Source organism: Ursus maritimus, unplaced genomic scaffold (genome assembly GCF_017311325.1).
Source record: "Ursus maritimus isolate PB19 unplaced genomic scaffold, ASM1731132v1 scaffold_33, whole genome shotgun sequence".
NCBI lineage: Eukaryota > Metazoa > Chordata > Mammalia > Carnivora > Ursidae > Ursus > Ursus maritimus.
Genome location: NW_024425897.1, coordinates 18,272,412 through 18,293,898, shown reverse-complemented (window position 1 = coordinate 18,293,898; position 21,487 = coordinate 18,272,412). Strand labels below are relative to the sequence as shown.

General features: G+C 46.0%; 1 long non-coding RNA gene across 1 annotated transcript; it reads right to left on the bottom strand.

Moving 5' to 3' along the window:
- Positions 1-10,365: 10,365 nt before the first annotated feature.
- On the bottom strand, positions 10,366-15,750 carry LOC103661213. Its single transcript, XR_568014.1, has 3 exons — positions 15,479-15,750; positions 13,900-14,156; positions 10,366-10,405 (listed from the first exon to the last, which is right to left on the bottom strand). It is a non-coding gene; the product is annotated as an uncharacterized LOC103661213 (long non-coding RNA).
- Positions 15,751-21,487: the final 5,737 nt, after the last annotated feature.

Here is a 21,487-nt window from a genome sequence, read left to right as displayed (position 1 = left end):
GTGCCCTGTCACATTATCGGACACTCCCAGACATGTCTGAGCCCCAGATTAGTTGAGACAAGACCCTATCTCTCCTTCAAGAGCAGTCTAGAGCTCTCTTCCCACATAGCCTCATGGGTGGCGCCTTGGCTTTCTTTGGTAAGTGTCCCATATCAAGGAGATGGAGGTCTCTCCTATTATCCTTTATAAGTAGGAAACGTCATGCCCATTTCAGCCCTTTCCACTCCTTTGTTTTCCTTTTCCTTCTTCACGTTTACCATCTGCTGACATTATCCATCTGTTCACGTTCTGCGCCCTCCACCAAAATGTGTTTATGTTTGTTTCTTGCTCTGTTACTAGCATCTAGGATAGTGCTTGGTATACAATGTGCGTTCAATAGATCCTTTTGAAGAAAATAACCAAAGCCTGATAGATTTAAAATAATATTGTTGGGTGAAGCCTTGGGTTTTCAAAGAGGAACCTGTGGAGAACCAAGGCTCCACGTGGAGCCAGTGTTTCAGTGCATTGGAGCAACTCGGATTCTATTTGTTGTGTTGGGTCGGGCTTAGAGGGAAGATTTTGTAAGAAAAAGAGGTTCAACCTAAGAAGGGTTTGGAAATCACTGATACAGTCCAAATGGGTCAGGTCACTGAATGGAGCCATAAACTGAGGTCTTTCAAGGTGAAGACTGTTTACCAACAGACGATAGAGTCAGGCCTAGAACATAGCTCCTGTGTTGACTTACTTTACATGGTTGGCATATAAAGATTGGGCAAGATTACTCATTGGGGGCTGCTTCTTCCATGAACTATGAGTCAGAACACTGATAGGAAACTGAGTTCAAGCACAGGAGCAGCCCCTTGTTAGTAAGCCCTTCCTTGTGAAACCAAAGCATGACACAGCTGATTTCGTGCACACGCACGTGTACTTACCTAATCTCTATTGTAGATGGCAGAATCCATCCAGTCGTGACCACCTCTTATTAGACAGTCAGCCACTTGTGGTGTGGGTCCTCGTACTAGTGAGGGTTCCCTCTCCTACAAAGAAGAGCCACCCAGAAGGATATTGATTAGCTCACAAGGGGAACTGGGAAAGGGAATCCCCAGGGCTCGTAGACTCAGAAGTTCAAGGGCATTATCGAATGCCCAGGTGCTATTTATCTCTGCCAACATTTCTCAGCAAGTTTGTCTTGGTTGGGCTTCCTCATGGCCCCAAGATGACTCCCAGCCCATGAAGAGGCCAGTGGGTAGAGGCATGTGTCCCCCCTTAGGAGCAAGGCACAGTTGCCTGGAAACTGCACTCTGAACTTCTCTCCACGTGCCCATGTTGGAACCAATTTGCATGACTCAGTTCCTGATGGTCATGCTACTGGAAGGTGGGTGAACAAAATCAAAATTCTGTTGGCATGATGATGAGTTTTTCATGTCAACTTGGCTAATAAACACTAATCTAGGTGTGCCGTGAAGGTATTTTGTAGATGGGGCTAATAAGAAGGATGATCCTTGATAAGCTGGGTGGGCCTCATCTAATCAGTTGAAAGGCCTTCTAAACAAGAAGGTTGTTCTTGAGATTTTCCTGAGGAAGAAAGGATGATGCCTCTAGACGGCATCATTGGCTCCTGCCTGAGAATAGGCTGGTCTTCCCTAGAGATTTAGTTCTGCCAGTCCCTATAATCTCATGAGCCGACTCCTTAAGCACCCTCCCTCTCCGTCTCCCTATCTCTCTCTCTAATAAAACTACCTAATGAATCTATTTAATATACACAATATATACAGAGTCATATAAATGTGCATGTGTAATATGTGTTTTATTACATATACAGCAGACCCTTTAACAATGTGGGTCTTAGGAACACCAACCCCCATGCAGCTGAAAATCCACCTATAACTTTTGGCCTCCCCCCAAAAACTCAACTGCTAATAGCCTACTGTTGACCAGAAGCAATATGTATAAAATAAACAGTAGATTAGCTCACATTTTTTATATGTATTATATACTGTATTCTTACAACAAAGTAAGCTGAAGAAAAGAAAATGTTACTAAGAACATCATAAGGAAGAGAAAATATATTTACAGTCCTGTGCTGAATTTATCAAAAAAATCTGTGTGTAAGTGGGCCCGTGTGGTTCAATCCCCTGTAGTTTAAAGGCCGACTGTATATTACACATATTACATGACATTTATGAAGATTATATAACATGTCACATATACGTAGAATCTAGTCTACTGATTCTCTTCCCTCTGTGGGAACCCTGACTGATACCGTCAGCTAGGAAGAAACTGGGAGCCTGGGGAACGGCTGTCGGATAGATCAACATCCTCTTTTTTTTTTAAAAACAAAAGGTGAGATTTTCAGGAACTCACCATCGATTCAGTTATTTATTTAACAAGCACTTTGAGCACTCACTTTTACATTTATTCACAAATGTTTTGAGTACTTTCTAGGTACTTGAGAGACATTACTGAACAAAATAGATTAAAAAAAATCCTGCCCTATTCTAAATTGACGTCCTCTGCTATATGCTTTGATGTATCATAACATTTTCCTTCATGGCACTTATCACAATGCATTTATACAGCATTCCCTTTTTTTCTTTTTTAAAAAAATTCTTTATTTAAATTCAATTAAGTTAACATATACTATATTATTAAGTTTCAGGGGTAGAATCTAGCGATTCATCAGTTGCATACAACACCCCGTGCTCATTGCATCCCATGCCCTCCCTAATGTCCATCACCCAGTGACCCCATCCCCCCACCTCCTCCCCTCCAGCAACCCTGTTTGTTTCCTGGAGTTCAGCATCTTTTATGGTTTGCCTCTCTATTTTCATTTTATTTTTCTTGCCATTCCCCTATATTCATCTGTTTCATTTCTTACATTCCACATATGAGTGAAATCATATAGTATTTGTCTTTCTCTGACTGACTTATTTTACTTAGCATAATACCCTCTAGGTCCATCCACATTGTTGCAAATGGCAAGATTTCATTCTTTTTGATAGCTTGGTAATATTCCACTATATATGTATACCATATCTCCTTCTCCTTCTTCCTCTTCTTTTTTGATTAAAGAAAATGTATGGCTCCACCACTAGACCTTAAGCTTTGTTTCGAAGAAAAGCAAGCTTTAAGAGGCATCGGGAAATTAAATGCCAGAGCAGATGTGATAGACTTCTAGTGCTCATACACCCTGTCTCTCTTTTTCCCTGAACACATGGGAGGATGGTACTTTCTAATCCCCTTTAAGGACGTGGGGCCTTTTGACGAGTTCCATCCTATGTTCATCAGATGGACGGAACCTGGATCAATGAGTCACTTCATGGAAAGCAGCTGGCCTGGAAAGTTGTCTGACCTGATACAGGACTTGCATGAGTGAGAAATAAACCTTTTTTGTGTTATGGAACCGTGGTTCTGTGGCTTGGGTGTTACTGCAGCATAACATAACCCATCCTGACTAAGATGTTAGAGTTACAGCTCCAGACCAGAGGCCAACGGGGGTCACCTTGCTCTCAGTCACCATATGTATCCCCACTGCCTGGCTCATTACCTGGAGCAAAGTAGATGCTCAGTAAGTCCTTTTAAAAATAACATTGTTGAACCCCACCCATGAAAGATACATAGGATAATTTACAACTTAATGGGTAAGCAATCTTGCAAGCGAGCTTGATTTAAAAAACAAAACAAAACAAACCCTTTTTGACTTTCCTGTCAACCTAAATAAATTGCCGTGGATGACGACAGTCTAATTCATGCAGACGTGATTCATCAACCAGTAACCTGTTGTCCTTGTCATTCAGATCCACGTGAATAAAACCCTAACTTCCGCCAAGTGTAAGACACTGCATGGGGCCTCATAAGCCATTTCAAATTGTTCTGTAAAGTGTGGGTTTCTTATAATTTAGTTATAAGATAAGAAAAACACAAAAGCTTAATAGAAGAGCTCTATCGTAGTTCATGAAACCATCCTAAGGCCATGTGCTGGAATGCGGGAGGACAGCAGCACCCCAAGTCTGAGGCAGAAGAAGGGAGAGACCTATGCTGGATGGAATGTAGATCAGAAAAGAAAAGAAAGAACCATATGATAGATAGAGGGACTCGTATGAGAACAACTTAGAGAGAGACAAGACAAATGTGCAAGTGTAGCAAGAGGGAAAACCCAGTGACGATAGTTTGGCTAGATGGAACCCAAGAATCAGTTCAATCTCTTTGTCAGAGAGAACGTGGAGATGAGACCACAGAGGAGTGTCCGTGCGTGGGGTCCCTGAGAACCTGACTCGGAGGCAGAGACCTTTTTGGGGAGCCCCTCTCTGTGCTGGATTATTTGCTAAGTGGTGAGTATACAGATGGGACCGCGGAGCTCCAAGTTTGGGAAGATAAATACATACACAGGCAGCTACAATGTTTGAAAGAAGCATCTTGTACTAATAATAACAATAATAGCGATAATGGTACAGTGGAATGAGTGCTTATTCTCTCCTAGACACTCTTTTTAAGTTCCACAAGCCTTACTTACTCGATCCTTACAACAAACCTGGGAGGCATGTACTAACATTATTCCCATTTTACAGGTCAGAAAAAAATGAGTCTCAGAGAATAAGATGGTCTGCCCTACTTGAAAAGCTAGAAAGCCTAGGCCGGGATTCCCAACACAACCTCCATATTTAAAGTCCTTGCTGCAAACAGCTACGTAGCATTGCCTCCTACCGCATGTCTAGTATAGACCCGGGGCCAGGGCGAGTGCCCTTCATATAGGATGGTTGGTGGAAGAAGTAACTGCTATGATAACGTCAGTGCAGGAAATGCGGGAGGCCGGTTAGGGGGCACTATTGAAGCAGTCCAGGCCCGTGGCTCTCAGAATGTGGTCTCCCAACCAGCCGGGAAAGGCCCACCTGGGAAATTGTCAGAAATGCAAATTCTCAGCTCCTCAATCCAGACCCCTTGTAGCAGAAAGTCTGAGGATGAAACTCAAGAATCTGCATTTTTGTTAAAAGATTTCATTTATTTATTTATTTATTTGAGAGAGAGAGAGAGAGAGAGAGAGCACATGAGCAGGGGCAGAGGGAGAGGGAGAAGCAGGCTCCCCTCCTGAGCAGGGAGCCTGACGTGGGGCTTGATCCCAGGACCCTGAGCCGAAGGCAGACGCTTAACTGACTAAGCCACCCAGGTGCCCTCAGGAGTCTGCATTTTAACAAGCCTTTCCAGATGACTCAAACACACAACAACGTTTCTGTTTCTCAGAGTGCAGTGGGTGGGCCCAAGGCGTCCTTGTTCCCTGGGAGCAAATGAGGAACCCCTGGAGCTCAGATCCCCACCCTAATGGATCTGAATGAGAACCTCCCCTTTAACAACACCCCCAGAGGATTCAGTGGCAAGTTCAAGTTTGAGAGGCACTAGTCTGGCCCACTGGTTTTCAAACTTAGCTGCTCCATTAGCTGGAGAGTTTTACAACTGGCCATGGTCTGGATTCTACCCCTAGGGCCTCTGGCTTAATTGGAATGGAGCATGGCTTGGACACTGGGAGTTTCTTAAACCTCCCAGATAATCCTCTTGTGCAGGGAAATTTGAGAACCGAGGGTCTCCAGGACTCTAAGAAGGCTTCCCAGAGAGGGAGCATTGAAGCTCAGCCCCGGGCCCCCAAGGTGGGGTGCTTCCCGGAGAGGAAGAGTGAAAGCCAGAGTGTTTTTGCTTTACCGGCCACCACTGCGGTTACCTGTCTTCAGTCAAAGAGGGAGGCCTCCCGAATCAAGGGCTGTCAATCCACTCCCTGTCAACAGCCTCAAATTCACTAAAACACTCGAGGCCTGGGTTCAGAGGCAGGGCAGAATGAGGGAGAGGTTTTATTGCATAAACCTGCATTCTCTGCCCTGTGCGTTCATTAATTTCAAAGTAGGCCAAGTGATGAGGGAGATTTGGGGCAGCAGCATGGGTAATAAAAAGACTTTCAAAAAGTCCCTCCTTGCCTCTTGGAATGCCTCCCACCCGGGACCCTCCCCATCACAATGGGAGAGGAAGGCCAGCCTGTGAGCCTCACGACCCCACTGAGTCTAGCCAGGGCTGCCGCTAGGAAGAAGGGAAACCGTGCCCTCTTTTGTTTGGAAGAAAGAGACGGGGGTAGTAAGAGCAGAGAACTCAAGTGAGAGGGCATCGGTAGGGCCGGACTCGGTGGGGCAGGGGAGTTCGGAGGGGGTGCCCGAGAGGGCAAAGGGGAGAAGGACGCGCAGAGAGTCCTTTTTAAGAAAGAAGGATCTAGAGTCTTCCGAGTTGGCCTTCTGGTCTCCAACGCGGGGACTGTTTCCGTTCCACCCACTTCCCCACCTCCTCCCCCTATCATCTATGACTAATGATTCTGACCCTTCCCCAACCCGATCTGCAATATCTCAGGCCTCTGTCATAGTCGGCTTCCGGCCATCCGCAGGTCAGATGGCTCCGAGCACAGAGGGCCAGCCTCGCAGCAGCCAAATGACAGCGGAACTTGGCCAAAGGCAGGTCCCCCAAATACCCCCAGGGCTCTTTTTTTTTTGTTTTTTTTGCCTTTCCTTCCTTTCCCTTCCCCCTATCTTATTACAATTAATTAACTTAATTGAAGATTCTTCTGTCACTCTTTGGGGTCTCTTGTCCAGGCACTAGCCCAGGGGACCCTCAGGGGCACTGATGAAGTGAAAGCAGGTTCTTACTTACATTATCCGAATTAGTTCATCACGTGACGACTCCTCAAGCGAGACCCCTGCAGTGGATTTTCACAGAACAAATATGGTGCCAGCAGCCCAGACGCTCCTTGAACTCCTCTTGGGGAATGGCCTTTGGGAATGTCTACAGGGGCATTTCAAAGCAAAGGAGCAAAATCATTATTATTATACTATTCGTTCATGTTTCTTTTATAAAAGAAGTCATGCTTGCGTCTCAGTTGTTTGACCCCAAATCAGTGTAACCAAGGGAATCACCCATTTTATGCCTAATGATTATCCCGGAGTAATATTCGACTCTTTGCCCAAGTTAAAACTGCCCTCCAAGTTTGCAGATCTGGCCACCGATAAAGAAAGCATTAAAAAAAAAAAAAAAAAAAAAAAAAAAAAAAAAGCAAGCCAAGGATCTGAAGATGACACTCTTTTGCCACGCCCGCCTTGGCCCCAAAAAGAACTTCTAAAAATACTCTAAATAAAGACAGAATCTTCGGGAGAAGGACCCAGCCTCTGGAAGAGACCTTTTGGCAAGGCGATACTGACTTGAGGGCATGCTCTCTAAAATCATGAGCTGAAAAAAGTGTGAGCGGTTCTCTTAGTCACGATTAATGAACTCCATCCCACTTCCCTTTTTATCTGCTAATAGTATCTGGGACAATCCCCGGTCATAGCAACTCAAATTTTCCAGGCATCTCTCCTCTTCGGTGAAAGCAACAGAAGGAACAAACACATATTTGACTCAATGTTATAGGATGTGGTTTTCTCCTCTGTTTTATTTTTCCCCTTTGACTCCTGTCCTCTCCTACCTTGAAAGGAAAGATGATTTTATGCCAAGCGGAATCAATTCAACAAGTATTTTCTGCATGCAAAGCCCTGTTTCACATGGTGTGTGGGAATTCCTGGCCACCTAAGACGTGCTTTCTCATTCATATCCTCAAGCGTGCCAACAGAGAGAAATGGATTAAGGCTGTCTAGGATCCTGTGTTGAGAAGGATTCTGAGGTCCAGATTCAGTGGGAAAGTACACATATGGCTTCTTTCTCCTTACACTTAATACACATTCAAATATTTTGAATGAATAACTGAAAAAAAAAAAAAAAAGACCGAGTGAATGCATCCCTGAGCGATGAGACCCACCGCTTGGGCAAGAGGAAATGAATCACATTATGTCCATGCATTCAAGTGAACTTTTAGAGTAATATCCATCCCAGATGGTTGCCAGATCACACTCCCTGCCTATTTCCACCCAGTGCTGAGAGTCACAGTGTAGGTGGGATCCCCACTGAAGTCGTTTATTTTGAAGTATATTTTGCCCTATTCTGCTGAAAGAGATTGGCGACACAGGAAAGTCAGGGAAAGACAGAAGAATTGCTCCAGACTGAAGGACAATGAAAGACACGTGAAAAAAAGTAAGCAGTGATTCTAAACTGGATTCTCTGGCTACGAACACATCACTGTATGGAACTTGAACGGGACCTGAGACCTATCTGGTAACAATTTACCGATGTTTCCCGATATTGATGGTTATATTGGCCAATGCCTTTGATTTTAGGAAATAAACATTAAGTAGTCAGGGCTAAAAACAAAAACAACAGAAAAAAAACTTACCTTGTCCACAAATATAAATGTGTATCTTCCCCAAGAAACAATGCCCCCCCCCCAAAAAAATAGTACCCGCAAATATGCAGGAGAACTGAATGTCTGTATTTAGGTCCGACTTGGTGTTCTTTGTGGTTTGTGCTAAAAAGAAATTTTCCAGCTCCCACGAAAAATGCTCCCAAAGGAGAGTGTACTTTCTAGATGCCCATGAAGCAGCAGAAGAACGGACTTAGAGTCTTACGAGGTCTTAGGTCTTAGAATATTACGAGTTGCCACATCCTGGGGCAGTCATAGGAATTTCATGGCTTTTACCCCTAGAAGAGCAAGAATTCCAGGCATGTTTCTAAAATAGTATCTGACCATGGGATACACCTGTCAAAGTTCCTGATTCTTTGAAAGATGTGCTTAAAAAAAAAAAAAAAGCCCAATGGAAGAAATGTTCTCAACTCCAAGTTCTCGGGGTCAGGTCTGTGTAAGGTTTTGGTGTACAAATAACTGAACAGATGCCGGAAAACCTAAGACTTTCATTTGAGTAGAAGAGAGGGATTTATTAGACCGCTAGATTAAAATTCCTGTATTTAAGACATATTTCACAAACACTTAATGGGGTTTTCCCACCCGTTAAGAGCAAACCAAGGGCACAATGTTCCATTTTAATAGGGCAGTAACTTCATTTCATTTACAGACTAAACTGACAGAAAAAAAAATATACATATACGGGTAGTTCTCGCCAGAGAAAACACGACTTAATACAAGTGTTCAAGCAACATAGTAGAAATAAAGGTCTGTCTGTAGCCTTGGCAATTTCTGTTCTTTTTTCTATTTCTGGGAGGGGGCGGAGGTAGGGAAGAAAAAAAAAATCCTGCGGCTGGTATCCAATGAAGTTAACACTTCTGGGGCAGGACCTCTGTTACATGCAAACATCATGAATTATAATTAGAGAACAGCCTATATACACATGAAGCTACACAGGGTCAAACAGAAACTCTGCCAAGAGTCTTGGCGTTTGGCTGGGAACTATTGGCGATTGGCATAAAGCAATGATCCAGGAACAGGGCAGAGCCGGGAGGAACACTGAGGTCTGGTTTTAAATCCACGTGACACTCTCAGGGAAATTTGGAAAAAGCTGTATTGAAACCTTTAACAACATAAGTCCCCATGCCTAGTAGTACTAAAGACCTGCTAAAGAAAGACCTAAAAAATATTTCAAAACCAGTACCTATTGAAATGCAGGGATGTTTATGACAGAGCTGCCCGGCAAGTGTAAAATATTGATCTGAATGTTCATTGATAGGAAATTGGGTAAATCAATTCCAGCAAATCCATAAATGGGCACCATAGAGCCTTCGAGGAGGATGACATATATTTATACGTATTGACTTGGAAAGATGTCCCCAATACATTAAATTAAAATGGGAGGATATTAAGAAATGCGCAGTATGACTTTATTTATTGTTTAGAAAAGAAATGAAGGTGGGTGTATGTGTATCTAAAAAATCAGACTAAATACAGCACTACCCAAAACAGGTATTCTTGGTGGGTAGAATCACCAGAAAATGTCCAGTTGCCATAAATGTCACATTTCTATATTATGTGGATTTGTAAGCAAATATGGACCACGTTTTTAATTTAAATTCAATTAATTAACCTACAGTGTATTATTCGTTTCCAAGAAAGGGGTCAGTGATTCATCAGTTGTCTATAACACCCAGTGCTCATTACATCACACACCCTCCTTAATGCCCATCACCCAGTTACCCATCCCCCCCACTTCCTCTTAATCTTAATGGTTTGTCTCCCTCTCTGATTTCATCTTGTTTTATTTTCTCCTACCTTCCCCTATGCGCCTCTGTTTTGTATGATGTGGATGGAACTAGAGGGTATTACGCTAAGCCAAATAAGTCAATCAGAGAAAGACGATTATCATATGATTTTGCATTTTTTATTAGAAAAGGCTTTCAAGGTGTTTACAGTAAAAGAAAAGATGGTTGGGATGCCTGGGTGGCTCAGTCGGTGAAGCATCTGCCTTCGGCTCAGGTCGTGATCCCAGGGTCCTGGGATCGAGTCCCACATTGGGCTCCCTGCTCAGTGGACAGTCTGCTTCTCTCTCTGCCTGCAGCTCCCCCTGCTTGTGCTCTTGCTCTCTCTCTGACAAATAAATAAAATCTTTAAAAGAAAAAAAAGTGAAAAGAAAAGATAGCATATTTCAGAGGGCAGATCTCATCCCTAGAGGAAGACTGATGTTGAGTTTGGGCCACAGCTGCTCCTTAACCTGGTCCTGCCATTTGCCAGCAGTTGAGTCCGGGGAAGTCGCCTCCGAGCATCTCTGTGGCTAGCCTCCACTGTTACATAAGGACATTCCCTTCTTCCTAGGCTGCTGATGAGCCTGACGTGAGCTAATGTTTGCACAAGGCCTGGCCTAACGCCTGGCACACAGAGGTGTTCAGTTAAAGAAAATGGCTGTCTTGTCTATTGTATTGAATGGGTACTAAGCACATCATCCCCACTGGAGCCCCACACGGCCGTGATCTAGGGGAGGCAGAGGGATGCCAAGTCGGTGTCCCGCCTGCTGCTTGGCAGCGTCTGGATGAAAAGCACCCCAGACGATGTGTTATCTCTACCTAAAGCACTTGCCCTCCAGCGGGGAGACAAGTAACTGATCAGGAACATGGTGGGAGCACCTATGTGCCAGGCACCGGTCAGGCTCTTGAATGCGCTAAGTCATGGAATCATCAAAATCCTTGCTGATGGTAGATGAATCTTATTAGGATTCCCAGTTGGCAGGTTAAGAAATCAAGATACGCCTAAGGTATGTGACCGGGATAAGGCCACCTAGCTGCTTAGGGATGAAGCCAAAACTAGAAATTAGAACCACTAAGGCACACCGGTGTCAAATCATTTGGGGTGAGGTCAAGGCTAGAGAACAGAGTCCAGAAAAAGAGTCAGCCACCGAAACCTTAGAAAAGACCAGATTGTCAGGAGGTTGTTGGAACGTGGATGGCTGCGCTCTGCCCCAGACCTTCTGATTCAGTAGGTCCAAGGTGGGACCTGAGCATCTGCATTTCTAACAAACTCCCAGGTGATGCTGAGGATCCCAGGACCCCACGTGGAGCCATGAGGCCCTTGGGGAGCGAGGACAAGGCACGCCTGAAACCCGAGCCGCACCTAACTATGCAGCCGCCTCCCTATTTCCGATTTCACACAATGTCAAATCACGGAGCATTTCTAAAGAAGCGTCACTAAGAACACTGGCTTATAGACACAACCCTACCACCCTCTGATTTCCAGCTCTGAGTGACTCGGCATTCCAGAAGTGTCCTGCAACGGCTGATGGATGAAATGAGATGAAATGAGAAGGAATTTTATTCTTTCTCTGAGTCTTTCAAAGACATCATTGAGGCCCCAACTCATGGCTCGCCCGACATTCCTGTAGACCCTGTCCCCTCCTTCTGACTGTCCTCTCACTTCACCCACGTAGGGACCTGTCTCCTCCAGACTCTCTCCCAAAGCTCTCTCTTCAGCCCTTGGGGAGGCAAACATCCCATTGCCTTCCTATCTGCCTCCCCAATTCTGTATCCATAAAGCTCAAAGGACCAGGGCAGCAAGAAAAACACGGCAGAAATCTCAATCTTTGTGATTTTGACTGTTATTACTGCTGAAAAGACTAGTCGTAATGAAGCCAGGACATAGATGCTTCCTGTTTTTGTCAGTTGATTTTGTCAGATAATCCTACCCTGGTCCTTTATTTCTGCAAGACCTACCCTAAGACTTTTTTCGTTTGGTTGCTGTCGACTTTCGAGAGTGGAACAGGGAGGCATGAACTCTACCAAATTCCAGAATAAAAGAATTAACAAGTCTCCACAGCAGTGTAAACAATGCCAGTTAAAGGGAATTTAAGAAAAAAAAATGAAAGAGAATTTTTAAATGCAACTTGTAGTCATTCCAATTCATTAGGATAAATGGAGTCTGAGATTTGCTATCATGTTGAAAAATTTGAACACTGCCGCCACGTTGTGACTAATCAAATCTTCTTGAAGAATAACATTCCGGAAGGGGGAAGGTAGTGCCAATTTTCTCGTTGGCTTTTTTGAGAGGTGCAGAAGGTAGGTTCGTCGTCTCCCGCTTTGTTCCCGAGGAATGCTCTTACTGCTTTCAAATATCAGTGGGAGAACGACCCCCTTACTTAGATCTTCAATGCTTTTCAGCAAGAGTGACCTTCCTTTAATATGCTAGACATTGGAGTTTAGATATAAAACTTCCCTTGAGAAAAGTTTCTACTGCTAAAAACAGATTGAAGAGCACTGACAGAGGTCATTTCAACTGTAAAAACAGTCGTTTCTCCTTGTGGGACTCAATAAAACTATTTTCAATTTTAATGAAAAAGCTAGGCCATAAACATTTTTATTTTTCCCGAATTATCTCTTGTAAAGTTCAAAAAAAAAGTCATCACGGTCGCTGCACGACACCGTGGTTTTGTATCTTTGGGGTTTATAGGAAAGCGAGAAGCTCTCTCACGGGTCCCGCCTCCATGTCAGCACCCCTGACGAATCCCCTGTTGGGGGCCCCGAGGATGATATAGGAAGGAGCTGGCTGTCTGTCTTCCCTGACGTCTGTTTCAAAGCTGGTAGACAAAGCCCTGGTTCCCATATTTCTCTGAATATACCATGACATAAACACCATGAACGAATTCAGGTAAATCAGTGGCTCTCAATCCTCATTGGACATTCGAAGTTCCCGGGAGCTTCTAAAAAAATCTAGATTTCCAGCACTCAGGCCAGAACGACTACATCAGAAGCTTCTGGGGTGAGTTCAGGGCATATTTAATGAACAACAGCCCCAATAGAGCTTTCTCACCCTTTATCCTGCAATCGGACCACAGTCAATATCACAGGGAAGTGGGGTGCCTGGGGTCTGAACTCTAAAGGCTGCTTGTCACCCATTTAGACACCAACCAGGAGCCCAGGACCTTTCTCCCCAGGAGACTCATCTGAACTGGGAAGCATATGGCATAAAGTGAAGAAGCCAAGATGGTGCTCCGTAGACAACATTGACCCTGAAGGGACCTACGCATGAAGCGGGGGGGCCTTCCCAGTAGCTCCTGGGCAGCATTCCCAGGTGTACTCAACTTCTGCAATGTCCGCTAGAAAACAGATTTCTGTGGTCGAGTTCGGGACATGCCACCAGCATGCACCTGGGCTCTGAAAAGCCCTGCAATAAAGAAATCGGTTCCCTCTGCATTCTCTGCTTTTTCTTCCACATAGAACCATGCAACCCTTTTCCTACCAACATCCCTCTCAACATCAGAGGAATTTAGCAGATGCTGATCCAGACTGTGACCGCTGGACATACAGTCCAATGTCCCCTGCTCTCTGTACCCCTGAAAGCGTCCAGAGAGCGAGAGGAGTCAAGGCTGAGTGCAGGGACAGGACGTGGGTTGGCCGAAGGGATTTAGAAGCCTGATAGTAATCAGAGAACTTGAACTTGATTGCTTATATTGCTCCGGAAGCATCTCATCCAGGCTGGTGGTCCAACGTCCTAATTAGCTAATGGGTACAGGTGGGTTTTACTTAGAAAGGAGGCTTATTGGATCAGCACTCAAAGATACTCGGGTTTTGTTTTTTTGTTTGTTTTTGCTAACTTACCATTTTCCTCTAAGATTGCGATTCTCAAACTTCAGGGTGCATGAAATCCCCTGGAGGGTTTATGACAACCCAGAAGGCTGGGCCCCATGCCCCTGAGTGTCTGATGCCACAGTCTCGCATGTGCTCTGAGAACCGGCATTTCCAGCGAGTTCCAGGTGATGATGCTGCTGCCACTGCTGCTGGTCTGGGGACCACACACTGAGAAGCACTGTTCTCGAAGGTGGAGAAGACACCAGAGGAGAGGAAGAGGATGGGGCCTGCTGGCGGAACAGGGGGCAGAACAGAAAGAAGGGAGAAGATGTAAATGAGAAGAGAGTGGGGGAGGATGGAGAGAATGAGAGGTGAGCAAGGGAGGGGGAAGAGATTGAGGGCGCAGAGCTCGGAAAAGGGAGGTGGGCAAGAAGGGAGAGGAGGAAAAAACAGAGGGAGAGAGACACACACACATGGGGCTGTTTGAACAAATGCATAAAGCTTGCCAAGGTGTCAGAGCTGGAATCTGGGCGAAGGACCAGTGGCGGCTGAGCCTCGGGTGTTTTGGGGACTACCTGCTGTACGGACAGCTAGACCCGGCCATCCGTCCTCTCAGGGATAAACCTGGGCTGCGAGCTTCCCAGTCTCAGCTTGGCGACACCAGCTGATGTCTAAGCAAACCTGGCTCCAGCTAAAGGGGAAAGCCATGAGAAAGGAGGACAGAGTTCTCCAGGGGCCTCCTCTCCCCCTCCCGTGTTCTTGTTGGATCCTGGAACTCCTTCCCAATTCTCCCTCTGACCCAGAAGCACTGCCAACTCAAGCTGGAACTGACTCTCCCACTCCCCACTGCTGGCCTGGACACGTCCTCCAGATGTCCTGGGCCCAAGACTTCTGAGGGCTCCACGTTGAGGCCACGCTGGTCCCCACCCCCCAGATCAGGCAAACGCATGGGACCTGGAAGGTCAGAGGAGGACCCACCAGGGGCGCCCGGTGAAATTCACATGCTGTTCCTGGGGCCGCCTGCCCAGCAAGGAAATGTGCATCACCAGAACCTGGGGCCACCTCCACGTGAGCAAATCCAAGTGGGTGGAGAGGTCCCGGGGCTTGGCTCTGTCACCTCGTTCAAAAAAAGGCACGCAAGGGGCCCTGGAGATGGACCGTGTTGTAGCGACGGTGGTAAACAGGCTCGGGAATTGCGGGCTCAGCCTGGGAAGCCGGCAGGCATGGCAGTGCCTCTCTCCCCTGGAGGTGCGAGAAATCCTCGCTATAAATCAAGGAAATTAAATAGAGTGCAGGGCTTAGGGGCATTGCTCAAACCCCTAATCCCGATCCCAGGGTTGCTGAAAAGGCCGCCACACCCAGCAGTTCGGAAAGAGGAAAACTGTTTCACAGGCTTTGCTCTCCCAGGAGCCCAGCGGAGAGACCTGACCTGGTGGGAAGTCAACTCCTAGAGCTGCCCTGCGGCCCCAGCGCAGACGAGTGAGTGTCAGAGTTGGGAGGGAGCTCGGAGAGCCTTTCCCCTTTGCTGCCTCCTTCTTATAGGCAGAGAAACTGAGGCCAGATGAAGAGAAGGAACTTGTACAAAGGCATAGAGGGATCAGTTACTCACGGAATCCACAGGCAGATACAATTTCAACTTCAGCTGGCAACTGGCAACACTGTCAGGGAACCACTCCCAAGTGGTTTGCTTTTAGCATCATGAGACCCTGCAAACGATACATGGTGGCCAAGGAAAGTTCCTACACCGGCGAGATGCGTCTTGAAAACAAGTAGGCAGTCAACAAGCGCACTTCCCTTTACAGCATCAAGTTATGCAAACGCGCGTGCAATGTTTTGTAAAATTTTGCAAAAAGCTTAGAAAAAGCTGGCAAGCGAAGTGGAGAGAAGGAAAACCGTGCCACGCAGTGACAAGAAGCATGGCTTCAGAGTTTTGAGTGGTTCGATGCATCCAACACGTGACCCAGCCCTTGACTTGTCAACTCCCCTAATCCTTACAAATGCCCAAAGCAAGTGTTTTGGTTGAAGCCATTTTTCAGATAAGGAGAGCGAGGCTCAGAGAAGTTAAGACAATTGCTCGAGATGGAAATCTGGCCTTTCTGTGTTTTTCACTTAATTCTCGAGTATGAGTCCTTTTTAGCAGCAGGAATCCGCTAAAGTCCCGATCAAGTCCCACGTTGGGCTCCTTGCTCAGCGGGCAATCTTCCTCTGCCCCTCCCCTGTTTCATGCTCTCTCTCTCTCTCTCTCTAATAAATAAATAGACTTATTTTTTAAAAATTGCAGAAGTGGGACCCCACACCAGAGAATCTCATTCAGACAAGTCCGAGTTAGGGCCCGAGAATCTGCAATTTTAATGAGTGCTTTCAGATATCCCTAATGAACAGGCTGGGGGATGTGTTTAGAAAAGCACAGCTTGGTGGACCCTGGGCTGGGAAGGAAGAAACCGTGGGGAGGCTGGCAGGCATCTTATCAGGGGAGAGCAGCCGGGGGCACCCCCAGGATGATAGCCCTTGGAGCTATGTGAGGATGTCCCAGGAAGGCACAGCGACGGGATAAGCAAGACAGAGTGGTAAGGACAACAGACGTCAGTAGAAGACCACCTACAACGCAACAACACTTAGGTCCCTGTTCTTCCTATTAGAATGGCGACAAGGGGGGCAGAACTTGCCTACAGATGCTTAGCTTGGTGGCATCCTTTTGTAATCTTGCCATACCATCGCAGAACCTGGACACAGACCCGAGAGTTTGAGAGGCTGGAAAACTGAGACACGGAGGAAGAACCAGGCTCAGGATGGAGGAAGGTCTTCCCTGGGGCTTCTGAAGCTCAAATGGGTCCCTAGGGGGAAATGTGGGGCTGCCTGGAGGGCACTCGATTCTGGTGACTGGCTGCTTTTCCAAGAGCCTCTGGGGCAGGTCCTAGAATTTCCAGTTCCAGGCAAAGGAGTAATGGTTCTCAGAATCAAGGTCACATGACCCATTCTACCTACACACACCTGCACCGGGATTCAGGCTCCTGACACCTGGCTTTCCTGCTGCAGTTGGACGAAAAGAACCTGGCAACCTCCTGTCCCAGGGAGTGGCTACCCTTCAGTATGCAGACGGCACTCCGTAAATGCTTGCTGCATTCTCTTGGTGCCGAAATCATTTTCCTTTCTCTCTTACAGTATTTTAGCAGATAGTAATAACAGCAAATATAGTTGACCCTTGAACAACACGGGGGTCAGGGGCACCGACACATCAAACAGTCCAAAATTTGCATGTAAATTTGACTCCCCCAAAACTGAGTCACTAACAGTCTGCCTTTGATCAGAAGCCTGACTGATAACACACACAGTCGATCAAGGCATATTTTGTATGTTACATGTATTATACGCTATAGTCTTACAATCAAGTAAGCCAAAGAAAAAATGTTATTAAGCAAATCGTAAGGAAGAGAATACATTAATAGTACGGTCCTGTATTCATTGAAAAAAAATCCACGTAGAAGTGGACACGCGCAGGTCAAACCCATGTGGTTCAGGGGTTAGCGGGGTCTACGGCAGGTCTACCATGTGTGGGCTCTGTCTGTACTCAACAGGCTACACTCACTGGGAATCATCTTCACAGCATCCCCGCGGTACCCGTGGGATAATTCATGTGTATTTCACAGACGCTCTCCATCCCATTTTAGAGAAGAGGAAACAAAGGCTCAAGAAGGGGAAGTGAGTTCTCCCCCCAAATTGTAGAGTTTGTAAGTAGAAGAGGTAGGATTTGATGTTTCAGCGCCATGCCACAGCCGTCTCTGGCTTCCAAACACCCTCTTAGGTAGGGTCTCCGTTGCTCCTTACAGCAGTCTGTGGTTTGTGTTGGTAAGATGGTGGTTCTCAAAATGTGGCCAATTAAAATAAATTAATTAATTTTAAAAGTAAAATAAAATAAAATAAAATGTGTGACTCAGCCCAGCAGCTTCAACAGCCCTGACCTTGTTAGAAACGCAAATCCTCAGGCTCTCCCGGAATCTGATGACTCAGAAATCTACGAGGAGGAAGGCCTGTGTCCTAACAAGCTCTCCAGGCAATTTCAATGGACACTCAAGTTTCAGAACTAGCACCTAAGGAATCTTTTTCTCTGATTATAAATGAGGGAACAAAGGAACAGAACAGTTTGGCAGCTTGTCCAAGGATGCACGGGAAGTGGTTGGAGGGCTGGGCCTATCTCTGGGGCTAGGGCCCCCAGATCTGCATTTTAAGGAACTCCAGAGTTTGGGAACTACCCCCCAGAGAGTCACATAGCTCTTTCCTCTTCCCACACCCCTAGACAAGGTACCTGAGTTCTGGTTTCTCTGCCACTGACCCGCTGTGGAGAGAGGCCTAGATGGTCGCAGAGACACCAGAAGAACTCAGGTGCCCTGCCTTAACCCTCTCAGTTGTTAAGCTGTTTAATTTTTTAAAAATCACAAGTCAACCACAAATATGTTTATTGTAAGACTTCAAATGCTACCGAACTTTATAGATTTTTTAAAAAGTGAAAGCTGTTTTTTTTCTGACCTTCCCCCCTCCCCCAAATCCGGACCAGCCCCAATTACCATTAACAGTTCGGTGTGTAACTTTGCAGACATTTAAAATTCTTATGTAAATATATATATGCGCACATACACTCAGATGATAATTCAAACCCGAAACGGGACTGGATTATTACTACACTGCGGCCTGACCCACTTAAGGGGCCGCAGTATACATCTCTGTGTGTGGTGTGTTTTTCAGGACATAGAAACACAGCTCCTTCTTGCTAAAGGTTATAGAGTATTCTGTTTCGAAAATATCTTGACTGACTTAATTAGCCACCAACTGATAGAGATTTTTGTAGCCTCTTATTTTTCACTACTAGAAACAGGAACAGACTCCTGATAGGTAGACTTTTTGGAACATGTGTCTGTCTGAAAGGTTGACCACCTTGAACAGGAAATATTGGGATCCTTGCCTTCGGTCCTTCCGACTATTCTGCTGTAGCCCTTTCCAGCCAGACTCTTCTATGCCTCAGGGCAGAGATTGGCCCAAAAGGACAGTTACTCCCTACTGTTGGTTTTTGCTTTTTGCCAGCTTCTGGGGTGGGGGTGGGGGTGGAAGAGAAGAGTTAGAAAAGGAAGAAACAAAAAAAGTTTTTCTTTCTTTCCTTCTTTATTTCCCAAGGTGGGAAGATCGTCCTGAATGCCAATTTGAGCTTTAAGATGGAAACTATGGGGTGATGCTCTCCGAGCCATTCCTAGAGGGACGGAAGGAGTGGCAGCTCCCAGGGCCGGGGGAAAGCTCGTGACTTTTTGCAGGTTGAACGTGAACGATGACAGAGCTCGGGTTAGCTATGCTCTGACTTGCTATGGCTGGGGACGATTTTCCGAGGCCTTTCAACCCCGGGGGTGATTTCAGTATAAGCACCACATGGCCACCACCCCCCACCCCCCACCTCTCCAGTGCTCTGTGACTCAGTCACACACTCATCCCGAGTCATCAGAGAATGGAAACCATGAGCAGAGCCTGGCTCGCACCCAGGGAGTAACAGAGCACGTCCAGAAAATCAGGGATTCCCTACTCTGCCAAGGGAGCGTGAGTGGAGACAGCTGATTCTCCACGGTCAGGAGGGAGATGTTTCAAAGCTCCAAGCCACTGTGCTTGACAGAAGCGCCTCTTGTTTTGCAAAACTGGGCATTGTTTTAAAGCAAGAGGAACAACAGCTGAAACAGGCCACACCACAAGGATGAGCTATTATCGCAAGTCTCATTGGGGTCATCCTCTTCATTAAAAATAGTATTTAAAACCCATTTTCTCCCTAATTCATTATAATAGCTAATTTGTTGTTGTTGTTGTTGGTAAAAAGCTACTCCATTTGGGGCACTGCGCGAGGCACTTAGAATAATTTATTCCCCCTAATCCTTAGGACAGCGCTTTTGATAGACGGGATTATGACCTTTATTGTAAATCGAAGAAACAGAGACCCTAAATAGGCACGTTCCTGCCCAGTTAAGAGAGTCTGGACCCCAGGCCTGGTGAATGATTGTGAGTAGAACAGCATAAAAGGTCCCGAAGATACAGACATAGTGAAGAGAAGGGCCATATGCACCCCAATGTTCATAGCAGCATTGTCCACAATAGCTAAATCGTGGAAGGAGCCGAGATGCCCTTCAACAGATGACTGGATTAAGAAGATGTGGTCCATATATATAATGGAATATTACTCAGCTATCAAAAGGAACAATTTCTTGACATTTGCTGCAACATGGACGGCACTGGAGGAGATAATGCTAAGTGAAATAAGTCAAGCAGAGAAAGACAATTATCATATGGTTTCTCTCATCTATGGAACATAAGAACTAGGATGATCGGTAGAGGAAGAAAGGGATAAAGAAAGGGGGGGTAATCAGAAGGGGGAATGAAGCATGAGAGACTATGGACTCTGAGAAACAAACTGAGGGCTTCAGAGGGGAGGGGGGTGGGGGAATGGGATAGACCGGTGATGGGTAGTAAGGAGGGCACGTATTGCATGGTGCACTGGGTGTTATACACAACTAATGAATCATCGAACTTTACATCGGAAACTGGGGATGTACTGTATGGTGACTAACATAATATAATAAAAAATATTATAATTTAAAAAAAAAAGGTCCCAATGCACATTAAGAATCACTACTGTAGAGCAGCACATGCTATTGGCCCCAACGTTTGTATTTACTGGCTGCTGCTGTGTTACCAAGGACCCCAAAATTAGTGGCTAAAACTATAAACATCTCTTATCTCACAGTTTCTGGAGGTCAACAATCTGGGAGCAGTTTAGCAGGATGGTTTGTGCTCGGGGTCTTGTGAGAAGTTGCCATCAATTGCCCGAGAGGCTGCAGTCTCATCTGATGGCCCAACAGGGAAATCCATTTCTGAGCTCACTCACTTGGCTGGTGGCAGGAGGTTCAGCAAATGAGAGAGTGTGATAGAGAGAGAAGTTGCAACCTCCTTAATTATCTAGTCTCTGGAGTTACAGACCATCACTTCTGCCTCATCCCATTGCTGACACAGAGCAATCCAAGTCCAGTGTGGGAGGGGACTCTAGAAGGGGAAGATCATTGTTGGACACCCTGGAGGCTGGCTGCCATATAACCGTGCACCTCTTAGCTGGAAAATCCCCAGCAACTCCTGTCACACAACAACACATCAAAGGCCCAGTATCCTTTGTTTATTGTTGCTCTCCATCTACCGCTCAGACCAAACTCAGATGTGTGACATAGAAAGGGAAACTTCTCACCAAATTGCGGGGACATCCTGTCTCAATCCTGCACAAGCATACCACCTGACAAACTTGGCGCCCATCGACTGTCTGTTTGACACATGAGCAGGTTGCCCTGTCCTGTCCCTTATCGTCTTGGATATAGGATGCTGCTTCTTCCAACTTTGCCCCTACCTCAAAATCAACTCTCCACCTCGCTTGACCTCTTTGTGTCCCGGAAGGCTGGAGCATGCAGGCTATATGACCTACGTTCCCTTGTCACTGGCTTTTGGTTGAGTTTGGCCAATGGGAAGCACCAGCAGGAGACTGGAAGATGTCAAGAGAAAGGGGTCAGGGTGTTAGTGCCCCCCATGTCTTCTTTGTTTCGGCATCCTG